The following is a 17,927-nucleotide window of genomic DNA, read 5'->3' on the forward strand; positions in this document are numbered from 1 at the left end:
AATCAGCTGGAAGCAATAATAGAGAAAGTTGAAGCTAAAATAAATTCTATCTTTTCCATTTCTCTGTGCATGTCTCTGAATGTTCAGAATCACTTCAGTTTTTAAAAGTTATAAGATCTATTGATAACAGAAAACTGTAATACAGTGAAATTTTAATAGTGATGTCAGACTTTCCTCTTAGATTAGTGCAGAGTCCACAAAACTTTCCAGAATTCAAGACCTTTTACAATTGAGTCTCAGAGGAGCCCATAAAGTGATCAGAGTAAATATCTGGTATGGTGGCTATGTGTTACAGCACACTGAAAACTGTCCTAATTTATGTGTGTAGATTTAGCCTGATTTTTGTCTCACTCCTTCATTTTCAAAGATGTTCTGATTCAGACTATGAGTTATTGATCATCTTGCCTGTGCAGCATAGGGCAACTGATTCTGTTCCTTCCTTGTGCCTCTCTGAAGAGCTCAGTTCTAGGAGTGGGAGGGTGATTAGTGTCAGTGAGCTTATTTGGGAAGGGCCAGGACAAGAAATCTGAGGTCTCAAGATAGGATTTTTCAAACACTCATTACAGCTGACAGCGGTTGTAGCAATAGCAAATGAGATTCACTGTGAATACCAGTGAATTTGGGCAAAAACACTGATGAAAAATAGGACAGGCAGTTACACTTAATATCACACTGACAAATCAAATTACACACTGCCTGGGAAAATTTCAGCATAACAATACAATGATAAATATAAATATATAGATATAGATATAGATATAGATATAGATATAGATATAGATAGTCAAGGGGCCAGGCACATGTGTGAAGATAGGGCCAGGAAACTGGGAAGCTAAGTTGAACAATCTCTAGGCCAACAGGCAGACTGGTGAGAGCAAGAAGAAGGCTCTGTGTAGGTGGGCTGACTCCAACTCAGAGGGCTCCTCTTAAAGCTCAAGCATACATTAAGCTTGAAAAAGTTAAGGAAATTCTCTGTGCCTTGCTGTTCCAAATTGGGAAATGAGAAAACTAAATGATTTTCTGTCTCTGACATAAGCAAACATATTGCTTTATTTTACAAGTAAAATCTTACCTTTTTTTTTTTCCAGTTAGAAGCTTCAGAAAGAGAAAAAGCTATTTTGTGTCCCTTGTCTATTATGGAGCATTTGCTTAGACCAGGTCACTGCTTATTAGATTAAAAATTATTACTACTTTGCATGAAATAGATCTAAAATTGTGCTGTATATATGTTAGCCTTAAAAGCCACAATTTTCATTATATGACATATTCATATGCTTATGAACTAAATGAAATTGATTATTTTACTGGCCTCATAAACTCATCTATAAAGGAAAAAAGAATATTATTGGATCCTAAAAGTGGAAGTCTAATCATTTTCACTTACACAAACACAGAAAACATTTGAGGAACTAGCTAGTTTCAATTTACAGAAGTCAGCATAACAAAATATATTTTCTTTTAAAAAGGCTAGAATAATAGTACTCTGAAATTGGTGTGCCATACACCAAAGCTGGAGAACTCTTAGAAATGTGAAATGAATGGATATACTTTTTAATTTCAGTTTCTAAGGTACTAGATCTTTTCATCCCTCTCCCTATCCTTATTCCCGAATACAATGCTTTTAGACAAGAGTCTACAAAGAGGGATTTCAACTGCACAGATATAAACTGGAAGCCTGTTAGAAATGCAAAATCTGGGCCCTGTGGTGTGGCCTAGCGGCTAAAGTCCTCACCTTGAACGCGCCAGGATCCCATATGGGCGCCGGTTCTAATCCCAGCAGCTCCACTTCCCATCCAGCTCCCTGCTTGTGGCCTGGGAAAGCAGTTGAGGACGGCCCAAAGCCTTGGGATCCTGCACCCATGTGGGAGACCTGGAGGAAGTTCCTGACTCCTGGTTCCGGATTGGTGCAGCACTGGCCATTGCGGTCACTTGGGGAGTGAATCATCCGATGAAAGATCGTCCTCTCTATCTTTCCTCCTCTCTGTATATCTGGCTGTAATAAAATGAATAAATCTTTAAAAAAAAAAAAAGAAATATAAGGGATCACAAAAAGAAAGAACCCTCTTGCCCTTTGTGTACACACTGCTAGATATCTCTGTCTTCTCTTATCTCTTGCTGATAGCATCTTTGTCTTTCATGTTATGCATGTTGATTACCTGCAATCATGCTTAAAACATTATAGTTGCTATTACTTTGCCAAGTTTACTTTCTTTAACATGTCTTCTACAACACACTTATACAGCCTGTATCTGTTTCCTTATCCCTGAGAATCCTTCCTCCATTGAAGCAGTCATAATGTAAAACAGAGGAATGGTTAGCCTGGGAATAAAGTGAATCTGAGAGGGCAGCATGACCAGTGATAACAGGAAACAGATGAATGATACCAGGCGTGGGATGAGAAGGATGAGACACAAAACCATGCTTAGTATAAGAAGGGCAAGGCTTTGTCATGGATAATGTAGAGTTTTGCTGCCACATGAACAATAGCTGCTGAGAATGTTTGTTTTAATTTCCTTTGAGGGATAAAACATACCACACTGTTGGTTGATAATGATTTACAGTAGAACCATCAATGGAAGGAGATGCTTATAATGTTTTTTATTTTTTTCTATGACGTTTCTACCAGTAATAGCTTCCTTCCTATTAAAGTTAAGAATATGAATCCATCTTAACTGAGGAAGACATAAGAGATAAAAATTGTATAATTAAGCTGTAAGACAGAATATATCTCTAGAATTAGATAGACATGGTAAAGTTCAAATCCCTTGTCTACCACTTGCAAACTATAAACAACCAAATTGATTTCTCTGAACCTCAGAATTCTAATGTGTACAATGACAATTATGATACTTATCCTAAATAAAACTTTTGAAAAATAATGCAGTTATAAATTCTAGTATAGGGATACGATCACCCAATAGCTATTAAATATGTTGCCTTTTTCTTCTTTTGGCATATCACAATACTGAATAGGCATATTATCTATGAGTGGCTAAATAACCTGAGAGATAGTTACTGTTGAGATTGAAAACCAAGTTGGTGAATGTGAGCTATATATAAAAGCATTATAAACAGATGTATGGGTAATGTTTTTGTGGCTCATACTCCTGTACTTAGGAAATGGAACTGAGTAGTTTGAAAAATGTTAAGGCTTATTTGCAGCATTCAAAAGAAAAAAAATACTGGCTCTCTTTAAACAAGAATTCCACTATCTTGGAGTAACTACGTAGAAAATATTTTTTAAAGCAAAGTGGTACTAGAATACATATATAATTTTAAGTTTTCTATAATACCATTGTCACTTCATCAGACATTAATTCAACATTTAACTCTTGTCTCAGACACTGAGTATGGAGCTAAGAATACAAGAGTTAACAAAACAGCCAACTAAAAAACAAAGAACTCAACAATTGCACATTTTTTAAAACACTGCCAGAAAACAGAAACACTGAGATCATAACTTACAGATATGGTCCATGACAGACCAGAGGAATGATTGTGATTCCATATTGCCTAAGTTTATAGTAGGCCAGACCATCAAAGTTTGTGTACATGCATTACAAAACCTTCTAATGGCATTTCTCGTGGTATATTCTTGTTGTTAAGTGATCCATGACTATAGTTCCTATAAACAATAGACTTTATATCTGGAAGTAAAGTAGTGCCATGTTCTCTTATTTCCTTTTTCCATTTACAGAAATTTATTTTCTGTCTGTCAATATTTGACTCTGGGCATATACAGATTTGCAGGCAAATTCTTCCTGGTGTTTAAGAAGTTTCATGGCTTCTCAATTATGTAATTGTATAATGATGGAGTACTGGGGTCTATCATATACAGATGTGGGGGTATAATGGAACATGAATCCCTACTTCCAGACAAAAGATGGAATCCCAATGAAACTGTTGGACATGTGTAGACAATGGGATGCTGGACTGTCTGACACTGTCTGTACCAACAATGTCGGGGTACACTTCAGTAAGAGACTGATAGAATCATGATTCCTTACGAAGGACTACACCACTGTAGTAAAATGAGGAAAATCTGCCGGGGGGGGGGGTGTGGATTTTGGGCAGGAATCCCAGCCTACATGAAATTGTACCACATAATTCAAAATTCAAAATAAAAATATATTTTAAAAAGTAAACTTTCATTCAGTTTCTTTAATTCTATTCAAATTTCAATTTTTTTGTTTTACCATCAAATTATAACCTGCACATTTTCACTATGGGGAAATATTTTTGTGAGAAATATGAAACTATTGCTAAATTTACCAAATCTGTCCCTATTGGAACAGATCTACTTAATTTCCACCACTAAGAAAGTAAAGGAAGAATATGACCATTCCAGTGAGAAGCAGAATTTTGTCTTCTTATAGTAGTTTGCTCAACCAATTTTAAGCATGAATACTGCTTTTTTAAAGAATTATTTGTTTTTATTGGAAAGATAGATTTACAGAGAGGAGAAAAGAAAAAGAAAAAGATCTTCCATCAGCTGGTTCATTTCCCAAGTGATCAGAATGGCTGGAGCTAAGCCAATCCAAAGCTGGGAGCCAGGAGCTTCTTCTGGATCTCCTACATGATGCAGGATCCAAAAGCTTTGGGCCATTCTCTTCTGCTTTTCCAGGCTGCAAACAGGGAGATGGATGAGAAGCAGTGCAGCTGGAATTAGAACCAATCTAATCACTTGGGCTATCTTCCACTGCTTTCTCAGGCTCAGTATTAGGAATCTTGATTTGAAATGGGGCAGTCAAGTTCCAAACTGGCACCCATGTGGGATCTGGCATCTCAGGTGGCAACATTACCTTCTATGGCATAGTGGCAGGTCCTGGTTTGTTAGATGTTTAAAAATATTAACCATCAGATGAGCTGACCCCACCATACCACTGTTGAAAGATGCCAGAAACATCTGATGGTACAAGTACCAGACCTAAGTACTATTCCAGTTATTTTAATGGGGTGAACTGTAGAAGTTGACAGGGAAGAGTATGTGTACTTCAATGTCAAAGTCCTAATGATGAAATAGTTGCCTGTCTGCTAGCACCTTGGTGACTCCAAGAAAAAGTGTGTTTTACAAATTGAATGGGAAACATTTTCTCCTCAAGTGTGATCCCAAGTACAATTTATCAATAGAAATACATTTTCTCATTGATTGGAGACACTTAAGATTCTATATAGAATGAATGCAATGACAACAAAATGGCTGGAAGGTAAATTGCTAATTCTCGTAAAAACTGAGTTTGCACATAGACAACAATGCCTTTACTTCATATGTATGTTTCACGTCAACGAAAATAGCAGTTTTCTAAGGTACTTTATATTCACACTGCTTAAAATTGTGAAAACATTAGATCTCTGGAGATTATTATATTATCATATTGGAATAATTGTGGAGTCATGGATGGAAATTAGAGGACCGATCCCACATGTCTTCATCAAATCCTTGGTTTCATTGGAAGAACAGTATTACTGTCTTCACAATGATTGTACATGTGTGACAGCAACAAGGAAAGCTGTTGATGACATTGCACCCCTAATTTCTTTGGTTGTTTTTGTTTCTAATTGTACAACCTTGGCTTCCAATGACTAAATCTTCCCAAAGCCTTTCGTAAGCTGAAAGTTTCTCAAAGCAATACAATCGGAATGCTTTAGAATCTGTAACATTGGCCCTTTGAATTGTTTTCAGGCTCATTGTTCTTATTCTCTTTTTATAGTCGTGTGATTTTCTCAGTAATCATTTCACTTTGACTTGGAAGAAAATGATGACAAAGACACTTGAAGGAACTCCAGAACAACTGACACTACGAGTCAGTCCCTAGCTTAAACTATTTTTTGAGTGGTCTCAGGAGGTCTTGATTAGCCAAAGTGAAATGTATCACTGAAGCAATGTTTGGTTTAGGGAAATGTGCCAGAATATTACATTTTAAAGATCTTCAGATAACTTGCATGCTTCTACGTACATATTAAGATAACACTCAGAAATCAGATATAGCAAACTTTGGAAGCTAATCAACTTATAGTTGTTGAGCTCCTACTTGTGAAATATATTTTGGCAAATACATAAAATTTTGTGTAAAGCCTCCAGATTAACTTTAAGTGATACTACAGACTAATCCATAACAAAAAAATGCTCACCTTAAAAGCAAAACTAATTTAAAAAACAAAGTAATAGAAGGTGTTAATTGTTCAGGACTGAGAGATAGTTATGGGTTGGGAATTTGGGAACATTTATTGAGACGGCAGTAATTGAAAAGTGTGTTAAAGAATTAGTGTTAATTTTTTTATATGTGGATAAAGGAGAAGGACATGAGTGATAAGTGTATAAACACTAAAAAGGGAATTTAACTCTTGGGTTAGAATAAGTGTTAAGATGCTATTGTATAGGCTCTGGAAAGTGACTGAAATTCTGATATATAGATATATGGAAGCAATAGTTGACAAAGATAAAGCTAGCAGTAGACTGATTGACAGAATACTCTTGCAATATATCCTTAATTTGATGTCTAGGTCTACATTTTTATGAATCAAAAACTTTTGGCAAATCTCTGAACAAACGTCAACCTCCTCCAGTGGTCATAGCAGCATTTTTTTCATTACATATTTGTGTCAATGAAGTGAACTGTAAAGGCAAAAGACTTAGCACAAATCAGGCACAGTTATAATAAGAAAAGTCATATTTTTGGCAGCAAAGGTTTGGATTTATAGTGATAGATGCAGAAAAAAATGTATGAGAGGCAAAAATGCAGAATCAGCAAGACAAGTCTGAATGTGGGGGTTAGGGGGGAAGGTCCTAGCAAGGTGGACTCTGCGTTTAGACCCAGATAACCTTCCTTGAAAATAAGGAAGCAACAAAGAGGAAATAAATTGTTCTATTGTGTTCACTGTTTCTAGTGAATGCCTTAGATTCAACCCAGCATAAGATCAGACATGGAGAAGATCACATAAAAACCTTGGAGACTGGGCTGGGTAGGACTGAGCAGGAGGGGAATACTCAGCAGTGGACAATAAAGCAGAGAGCTGGGGCCAGGGAGATCCGGTCTCAGGCATCTGGGTCAGCCCTGAAAGGCAGTGAAGAATAATGTCAGCAAGAAAGTGACAGAAGAACCTGGTTGTAAGCAAAGTGTTGGAGAGGTTAAATCAGACCATGGAACAGGGACAGGTATAAGGAAAGTTTTATTGAAAGATACTTTTGCAGAGAAGCTACAAAGTTTGAACTTAAGAAAATAAGATAAATAAAGACTGTGTCTTGGCAGGTGAGGTGAAATAATGGGCAAGGAGTAAAAAACTAATAAGATGGAAAAACAGATACTGGAATCAAATACTAAAATATGGATGAGTCATGAGAGAAAGATATAAAGCTATAGCTGGAACACATTAGCAGAGCAGAATGAGCAGTTCAGAAAGATGCTGGACTCTATGTTTGGTATATGCTTGCAGTGAAAGAATCTCAACTGATCTTCAACTGTGGCAATGCAGCAAGGTGGAGGAATCCACCATGGTTTGGGGAGGGGTGGGGGGAATCCCAGTACCAATAAAACTGTGTCACATAATGCAATGTAATAAAAAAAAAAAAGTGAAGCAAAAAAAAAAAAAAAGAAACAAAGGGCTTCTGTTTTCCTTTTCTAAAATTGTATTATAATTTTTATTACATAATCAATGAATTAAAATATAAAATAATCGATAAGGAAACATGGTGGACATGTATATACACCTTTTATGGATCCTAGAGTTCACATAATTGATGGAATTTTCTTTAAGGAAAAGTAAGACAGGAAAAGGTCCAGTAGATTAAGCTGCTACTTAGTATGACTGCCTCCAATTGGGAAGTAACTAGGATCAAGTCTTGCCAGAGACTGTGGTCTGGCTGTCTGTTAATGAAGCTGGAAAGCAGCAAAAGATGGCCCAATTACTTGGGTTCTTTGCCAACAATGTAGGAGACCTGGGTGGAATTTTGAGTGCTTTGGCTTTGCTCTGACTCAGCCCCAGCTATTGCAGGAGCTTGAGATATGAAGCTTCAGGTAGAAGATTCTTTCTCTCTCTCTCTCTTCTTCTTCTAGACAAATAAATAAAGCTAACAAAAAATAGCATCGTTATTACAAACTTGAAAAGAATCCAAGAAAATGCAGTATTTATTTATTGGCTTATGTTTGCTTTGTTTTCAGAAGGAGAGGTGCAGAGTAAACTATTCTTTCAACACTTTGGGTTTGAATTAAATAGTTTGCTCTAGCCTGGATATGATTATTCAAAAGCCAGTTTTACAGAACAAAATGAATGAGGAACAAAATGGCAACAAGTGAGGAAGGCCTTGCATCGCCCCATAAAAAAACAGTATGTCAGTGCCAACTAGACAGATTAACCTGGATCTCCAGTAGAATGCGGTCTGAATAGTGCATTGTTTATGCCTAGAGATCTACCCTGCACAGGATCAGTCATGTCATGCACTTGTACCTGCCTATTGGGCCGGAGTGTTATCTACAATGAAAGCAGGAAGCATGGGAAGACAAGCAGAAGAAAGAGGAAAAATGAGGTTAAGGTGGTGCCTTTGATAATGCAATCTCCCATCCTGTAGGTTATATCCCTGGTCTGCCTTTATATTAGTGAAAACTCCAAGATTCTATAGTAAAAATTTGTTTATGTATATTTATACACCTCATAATGACAGATAAAGAAATTTGGTGATGAGAATAAATTAAGTAGATTCACATAATCATTTAAGAAAGATGTATACCATTTTTTTCAATTAAACTTAATACAAAATATTGAGTAATATGCATTGATTTGTGATAAAAGAAATGCACACCTATGAGAAAATGCATACCTCTGAGAAAAATTTGTGAATATCATATATCAAACTATTTCAAAATAGAAGTTATCAGACAAAAGAATTAGTAGGAGGAGATAGGAAATTTTCTATTCAATTCATTTCATTTTTACTTTTGTGAAAGATTATCTACCTCACAGAAGTGAAATTTGGACACTTAGAGAGATACTGAGCAATACTGAGCTGGAGCAATCTGAGTTTTTCCAAACAATACTCTATTAATCTTTGCTTGCATTTTAGTCCATTTGGCTGATAAAGGAAATATTATAAAGCTGGTGACTTACAAACAAAAGAAACTTAGTGCACACAGTTCTAGAGATTGATCAATCAAAGATCAAGGTACCAGCAGGTGTAGTATCTGCTAAACAGCTGTTCCTCCTTCCAGTTATTTTGAAAGCATTTTTTTCTTATACACACACAATTCTTCTTTCAAAATTGAAGTCATGCTATTGCTATCATTTAACAATTTTTCCTGAGATTTTTACGCTTTATGCCACCATGCTATTGTGTTAAAAAATATATATATAAGCATTCTGTATTGCTTGAGTCAGGGTCCTAACATGAAGCAGGTGACCCAAGCATCTAGCACTGCTAACACAAAATAATACAAAGGTTTTCAAGTGTTTGGGCACGATCAGGGACACTAGGACCTGAGAGCTATTTACAGTTAGCCTGAGTTTTAACAAAATCTTTAAAGAGCCATAGCTTTCATGGATGATTTCTAGTATAGGAACTAGGGAATGCAGCCACTACCTATCAGCTTGGCAGAGGCAGAGCAAGAAAACTAAACCTTTCTAATCTCCTGATGGTGCTTTCCATTTGTCCAACCCAACTGGGAAACAGCATACAAGAAATGTGTTCATATGGAGCTTTCATGGTTAACCATCTTAGAAAGCTGAAGTCAGAAAGGAAGAGAGTACACACAGCATACTTTTCCCAATGTCAGCCCACTGCATTTTCAATGTTGTATAAATAAAACTATGAAATACACTGTAACACAAAAACTCCATATATAGCTATTCTGCCATACTAGGTAGGTATCTTCAATGATGAATGATTAGCCCATCAATAATGAGATAATTAAAAAGCAAATCTGTTTTGAACAGCTCATGAATGATTAACATCAGGTCAACTATTTAAGGATCAATTGTGCTTGTTTTTCTCTATGACTGACATTAAACAAAACAAGATAAAAATGAGGTAGGAGTTTTCATTTCTATCTAGGTACAAAATCTATAAAAGCCTAACCAAGTGGTATTTTACTTCAGGCACATAACACAGTCACAACCATTTGCGAAACACTGTTGTTTTTGTTTTTCAGAGGAAAACAAGTCAAGAACTCCAAGAAGACAAAGGAAAGAACTGAGATTTTTTTATTTCTATATTTATGCTGTTAGTTTTCTTGAAATGACCTCAGCTTGCACCATGAAAGGAAGTTAGATTACAGGAGAAATCTTCAAAAGACTTCAAAGTTTTGTAGGATTTGGTGCCACTAACAACTTACAAATCAAACTCATCTTTATCTGCAAAGGCTCTAAGAAAAAAGCTATATAAGGTTATGATTCTTTGTCATTTACATGTCACAGAATGGTGATTATAGTAAGTAGCAAATATTGTTTTGTAATATGAGGCCACTTAATTACTTCATATGTTTTGTTGAAAAGTCTTTTGATAGAAAGCAATATAAAAGTACCTATTTTCCCATATGCAATAAGACACTTTTTTAACTGTAAGAGAACATTCACTTCTTCTCATTTTGTTGCATCAAATTAGCCAGATACGATGGATAGTTTCTTAAATAAACATGTGAACAGATAGCAGCATGAAACTTTCATATTCATCCCAATGCATTACTAGGTCTTAGAGGCATTTGGAAAGTTTTACTTCTTTGACTTGCTCCAAAATAATATTTTCAATTTTTGTTTCTGTTTCTTTGTTCTCACACCAAAGAAAGTAGGGTGGATGCTGTGGTATAGCAAGTTAATCCACTGCCTGAGATACCTGCATCCAGTCCTGACTACTTGCTTCCCATCCAGCTTTCAGCTAATGTACCTAGAAAGCAGTCATAATGGCTTGATTATCTGGGTTCCTACCAGACTCTGCTTCCCATCCAGCTCCCTGCTTGTGGCCTGGAAAAGCAGTCGAGGACGACCAAAAGCCCTTGGGACCTTGCATCCACGTGGGAGACCTGAAAGAGGCTCCTGGCTCCTGGCTTCAGACTGGCTCAGATCCAGCTGTTGCAACCACTTGGGGAGTGAATCATCGGATGGAAGATCTTCCTCTCTATCTCTCCTCCTCTCTGTATATCTGACTTTCTAATAAAAATAAAATAAATCTTTAACAACAACAAAAAGATTCTCTTTCTCTCCTCTCTCTCAATTTCTCTCTCTCTCTTTCTCTCTCTCTCTCTCCTTTCTCCATCTCTTTTCCACACTCTCTATAACTCTGACTTCTGACCCAGCATTCTTGCTTCATATCTAAAAAGGCAGTGAATGATGGTCCACTTGGATTCATGCCACTCATATAGGAGACCTTAGTGGAGTTCCAGGCTATCTCTTCCTCACTCTGCTACTGTTCTTTTAAAGAAGTAAATAAATACATAATCTTTTCTAAAAGGGAATTTTGAACAGAAACCAACTGAAATGAAAGATCCATGCTAGCACTCAAAAAACTCTACTTGTTAAGAAAATCTTACAATAAAAAATGGATGAAATTATTTCTTATGATAAATGATAATAAATTTGATATTTTTTGATTTCCAAACTGGGGACTTTGGAACACAAGAGAAAAAAATTGATTTAAATAATTTAGAGATATTTACTGAAGCATCTAATAGCAGAACTACTATATCAACAAGGTGTGAGATAGTAGGATATCTTTTTGTTTCCATTACTCTCATTTGTTTCCATAAGGCACACATTTGGAGTAAGATTCTCAGTTCCACCCATGGCACCCTTGCTGTGCCTGCACAGAAGCTCACAGTCACATTATTTAAACTCTAATGTAGTGAATGGCCTTTTGAATGTTAACTGAAATAACACAATAATAAGCTTGTCAATGCCAGCATAACTACTTTGTATTTGGTAATTAGATACGGAAGGGACAAAAAGTAAAATTAGAAATTGTAATGGGAAAGAAAAAATAAATACTTTCATCAGGGTTGTACTTTGCATTTTGTTTTATTTAAACCTCCGTATTTGAAAAATAGTTCTTTGTCATTCTTCCCCAAGATTTCAGTGTCACTTAAAGGAAACAACCTAAGATGTGTATTATTGTTATCTCATTACTGCAGAGTGCCAAAATGTGACTGTTCTATAATAACTAAAGCACTGGAGTGCCTTTTTATTCCATTAAGAATGACCTTTGCCTTGGATCACAGAGCTTGGCACTGATTCCCATCTCTCTCTCTGTATGTGTATGTGTGTGGTTTCCTCCCCACAGGTCTGCTTCCTCATCCTGGGTGATGCATTGAGTTGTGACCCATGTGGGTCAGTGAAATCAAGTATTTTTCCCGTGAGAACTAATTCTTCACTCAGTGTTTGCTGTAAATGTGCCTCAGGCATGAATGAATGAAGTCATACAAAGTGTATGGAACTGGAGCAGATGGGTATTACATAAATATCATTTAATGCTTATGACACAAACAAATTTCTCATCTGTGAATGGAAGGCTTTTGGGCTGTAGAAAAGGATATGTTGATAAATCTGGAGGCTGTGTAAAAAATAGCTATAATTTTAAAGACTGAACATTCTTTATCCAAAGTGGACGGAACCAGGAGTTTGGGGGATTCGGAATTTTTTTTTTTTTTTTTTTGAGATCTTAGAGAATTTTAATAGCTTAGGAATAAGATCCAAGCCTAACTAAGAAATTCATTTATGTTTCAGATAAATCTTATATACACATATAGCATGAAGATAATTTCACACACACTTTAATAATTATATTCATGAAACAAAGTTTCAAGGTGTGGGATTTTCCATTTGTTGCATTTTTTCATATGCAATTAACTTTGGATTTTGGAGCATTTGAGATTCTTAATTTTCAGTTTAGGGATATTCACTTCGTTCTTCAAAGGAACCTATATATCTTCAATCTAACTGTTTTCCAGGGGCCACCACCTAAAGTGTTGGCATCCCATACAGTCTCTGGTTCTAGGACCAACTGCTCCATTACAGACCATCTTCCTATTAATGTGTCTGGGAATGTAATGGAGACTGCTGGTCACACATGGGACATGTAGAGGGAGTTCTCGCTCCTGGCTTTGGACTGGTTCAGTTCCATAAATGCAGCCATTTGGGAAGTGAACCAGCAGATACAGTATCTCTCTTTGTCTCTGTATCTCTCTTTGTAAATCTTTCTAATAAAAAGTATATTTTTCATTAGAAAAAGTTTACTTAAACTTTTCATTAGAAAACGTTTACTTGGAAGTACTTTTCATTAGAAAAAGTTTACTTGGAAGTATGTACCAAAATGTTCACTGATGTATATCAATGTGTTGTAACATGAACATTAATAAATATTTTTTATGATTTTCAGTAAGAAACTTGGTGAAATAAACTGAACTATCCATGCAATAGAAAATCATCCATCATATAAAAATATGTAGAGTCATAAGTGAAAAAGGGTTCCAAGATAGGAAAAAGCATGACACTATACAAACTGATGCATCCAGTATGACATTCTATGTGAATATACATACATACAGATATACATAGTGCCCATGCACACTACTCAATAATTGCTCCATAATTATGCATAGCAAACTTAGAAGAATGTACTTCAAATCAGATAGTTGGATAGCAGAAAATAAGATGCTGATAAATTTGGTTGCTGTCAATACAAATGGCTACAATTACATTTTGAATGTCTTTTAGCCAAAAAATGTAGAACCAGAAATGTTTTGGGTTTTTTTGTACAATTGCAGGAATTGCTGTTCACATTGTAGATAGCTTGTTGAGCAACAGTTAAGAATTATATACAACCTTTGCTTTCCAGGTCCTAATAATACTCTTCTGCAAAATGAAATATGGCAGGTTCTATTCTTGATGTCCTAACCATGTGCATCAGAAATATGAAAATGGGAGGGACTATAAATCATTGTCTCTTGGAAGAGAAGGGATGATGTGGTGTAAGTGCCTTGAGAAAGAAAGAAAGAAAGATCTATTGGACACTTTATGGGAAGATTGGGCAGCTCTATTGGCATTATTAACTGTCACCCATTAACTCAATCATTTTAGAAAATGCAGTCAAAGGAGAAGCTGGCACTGAAAAAAAGCCAGAGGGAAGGTTCATGACTGTACTCACCAGGAAACGTTTGTTTACAACTAAATAAACTCATTCTGGGTATCCAGCATGAGGGAGACTACAATGGCTGATTTTGGAGATTTGTTCTATTAGTGGGAGGCAGGAGAACTGAGACTGGAAAAAAATGAGTTAGGTGCAAATCACCTTGAGGCAGTAAGAGTTATGATGGAAGTGAAAGAGAGCACAAAATTTCATATTTAGCAGAAACAAGCTAGCATAAAGTCTAGTACCTCCACTTGGTACGATATTAATTCCAATTAGCTCAAACTCTTAATCATACACACTTGGCTGCATGAGGATAGTGGGAATATTGCTCTCTGTTTCCACAGTAGATGTCAAGGCTTCTATAAACACAGCACTGCAGGGGTAACCCCCTCTTCCAATTGAAACAGATTAGGCAGGTTTGATGATAGAGAACCAAAGTCATGGTTATCAACTGAATATATAGTAAATACTAACTAATGTTCTAAGCCCTTTATATATACATTGTTTCAGGATTATAATTGTAGTATAGAGGGTTAAACCATTGCCTGTGACACCAGCATATCCTAAGAATGCTGGCTTGAGTTCTGGATGCTCCACTTCAATTTAGTTCCTTTATAGTGTTTCTGAGAAAGCAGAAGACAGCACAACTACTTGGATCTCTGCCAGACACATGGGAAACTGAAACGGATTTCCAGGCTTCAGACTTTGCCCTGGCCCAGCCCTGGCCACTGTGGCCATCTAGGGAGTGATACCTCTCTCCTTTTCTCTCCCTCTCTCTGTAACTCTGTCTTTCAAATAAATAACTATATTCTTCAAAAAATAAAATATTACTTCATTGACACTCAATAATAACTGTGTGCTGCATACTTAAGATTGGAAAGTTACTGGCATGGTAATTCAATTCTGAGCCTCTCTTTTTGGAGACCAGATATCACTGATTCTGCTCTATGCTTTCCTTGTCTTTTTTTTTTTCCTCCTCACTTCTCAAAGGAATGTCGAATGCTTTGTAACACCTAAACAGGAAATTTGTACAATGCATTATCCTTAAAGCAAATTAAAGCGTTTTCACAGCTGTAATATAAGATCTTCTTGTACACTTCAAATCTAAGATGAAAAAAATTATAATTCTTATTGATCTAATAGTAAAAAGACATAAACTATACGACTTGCTCAAATGATCACTGGATTAGGAGTTAAGTTGAAATAAAGATTTAGAATGACTGAATTAATAAAGTAACCAATTCAGCCTTCTGTTGAGGAAATTTGTATTGCCTCTTTCAGTTAAATTTCTGGAATCAGTCCTCACTTAAGAATGTATACATTTTAAAATACAAAAACAGAAGAGGTCACCACACTTTTGCTTAAAACTGTTCAATTGCTTCCATCACACTTAGAGTAAAAGCTTAGCCTGTTGCTGTAGCTAAGAGACTTGGTTAACTTGCCTCTCTACTCTCTGTCTCTCTTTTGTTCCCAAATGCTCTAAATTAGTTGGACCTTAACAACTGAAACACTCTTCCTTATGCTTGGAATGCTTTCCCACTGAGTCTTCACATGACTGACTTCTTGCCTTTCAGTTCTCAAACTACATAAAAGCTTTTCTGGTCACCCAAACTAAAGTAACCTGGTTTTTTTCCCCCCCATCTGCCTTTACTTTGTATTTATTTCCTCCTAGTTGTTATCACCACTGGGAACTTTGTTTGTTTGTTAGTCATTATTGACTAACAGATTCTCTTCTCTGGAACACAATCTCTAGAAGAACAAACATTCGCATACCCAACCAGGACCCACAACTGTATTTGGTATTGAACAAATTGTTTTCAATTTACCCAACCATTCAAAAGTCTAGTTTCTCAACCATTAACATGTATACCTTGAAAGTGCAAATACTTAGAGGGATAAGTCTAAATAAGCCTTCAGAAGATTCCCTGAGTTTTATTTAGTTTAGAAAACTAGGATAGGAATGTGGAACACCCTTCCCAAAATCATGGTAAGACAACAGCAGAGGGAAAAACATGGATCTTTTCACTTCCAGAATAGAGCTCCTTCAGGACATTTGTTTGACCACATTAAGTACCAAAGTGACCATTGATTTGTGACTCCTCTGCCTTAATACATGGCAGACAATGCAGCCACACAGATGTGGCACCTTTTTGAAGATGAGTATGGAGCATCTGGGCATTTGAATGGAGAGATTATAATGTCTGGTTATGTTGAGTACATTCCATGTGTTATGTACTCTTTCAAGAGCATAATGTGTAGTAATCCACACAGTGCTCATAAAATCTACATGATGTAGATTTTATTATATTCTCCCTTTATAGAAGATTTGAGGCATAGATGGTGAGAAACTTACACAAAATCACACATGAGTAAATTGTAGAGTCAGAATCCAAAAACAGGCTATATGCTTCAAAACCCCTGCTTTAAGCTATTAGTGCTGTTTATCCTGCTTTGGTCATGAGGCAGAATTTATTCCTAAGAGCAGCAAGTCAGAGTTTCAATTGAGATAAAATGGGAAGGAATCCTGAGTGAACCATGAGGCAAATGTGAATCGATAATGCCATTTTCATCAGTACAATATTGGCGGAACTGGCTTTCTTTTTTTAGGCTTTAATTTTCCTTGTACAATGGTCTCCCATAAACAACAATAAGGGAAACAGAACAAACACTACTGAGTCACCAACTCCTGGGGTACTGAACAGTGCTTTATTGATGGCAGGTGGATGGAGCTTCCTGGAACATACTGTTTACAATAAAAATATCTTTCTAGCATTAAGAGAGTAGACAGTGCGTAGATAAGGCTGGTATGGGAGCATGACACATTGAATACTTGATTGAAGAGAAATGGATTCACTGCTCCCCAGTGCAAGTCAGAGGCTTTATTAAACCGAGGTTAGAGATAGTAATTAGCGTAATGGGGTAGACATTAGATTGGGAGAAACTCAGAAGAAAGAGAACAACAGTGTCCCTGCCTCTTGATTGTGATCAACATATCCCTAGCCTAGACATTTTCATTTCCATTATATCTGAGTGATTAATTTTCTATGCTGATCACTTCTATAAATTTCTTTTCAATTAAACCACATATAGAATTCAGTGGAGTATAATATAATAGGTTTAAGAAGAAACAGTAAGTCTTCAGTAAGATTGGCGTGCAAATCTGTTTGGATCGAATCTGCTGGGGGTTCTTTATCCTTCCTGGATTTGTGCTGGATTTATATTTCCAGTGTTCTGGAAGTTCTCCTGTATTATCTCATTGAGAACCCGGTGCAAGCCTATCTCCTTTTCCACTCCTTCGGGAAGGCTTATTATTCTAATATTTGATTTTTTGAGGTTGTCTTTCATTTCCTGTATGGACCTATTGGCTTTCTCTAGATTTGTCTCCAACTGTTTGATGAGCTGCTGCCTTTCATTCTGATTGTCTTCCAATTCAGATATTCTGTCCTCTGCTGTGTTCATTCTGTTGGTTAGGCTTTCAATTTTGTGCTCTATATCGAGGATTCCCTTTTTGACTTGATTTATTTCTGCAGTGACATGGTTTTCGAATACGTTGGACTCTTCCCAGCGCTTCTCACTGTCTCTGATGAATTTCATCACTAGTTTCTTAAAGTCCTTATCTGGTATTTCCTCTATGTCTTCATCTTGCATCTCAGAAGATCTTTGTGCACTACGTAGGTGATAGAGGGCTAATCTCCAGAATATACAAAGAACTATGAAACAGCCAAAACACCAAAACAAACAAGCCACTCAAGAAATGGGCACGGGAAATGGGCAGACACTTCACAAAGGAACAAACCCAAATGGCAAATAAACATATGAA

The sequence above is a fragment of the Ochotona princeps genome, chromosome 1 (assembly GCF_030435755.1).
Source record: "Ochotona princeps isolate mOchPri1 chromosome 1, mOchPri1.hap1, whole genome shotgun sequence".
NCBI lineage: Eukaryota > Metazoa > Chordata > Mammalia > Lagomorpha > Ochotonidae > Ochotona > Ochotona princeps.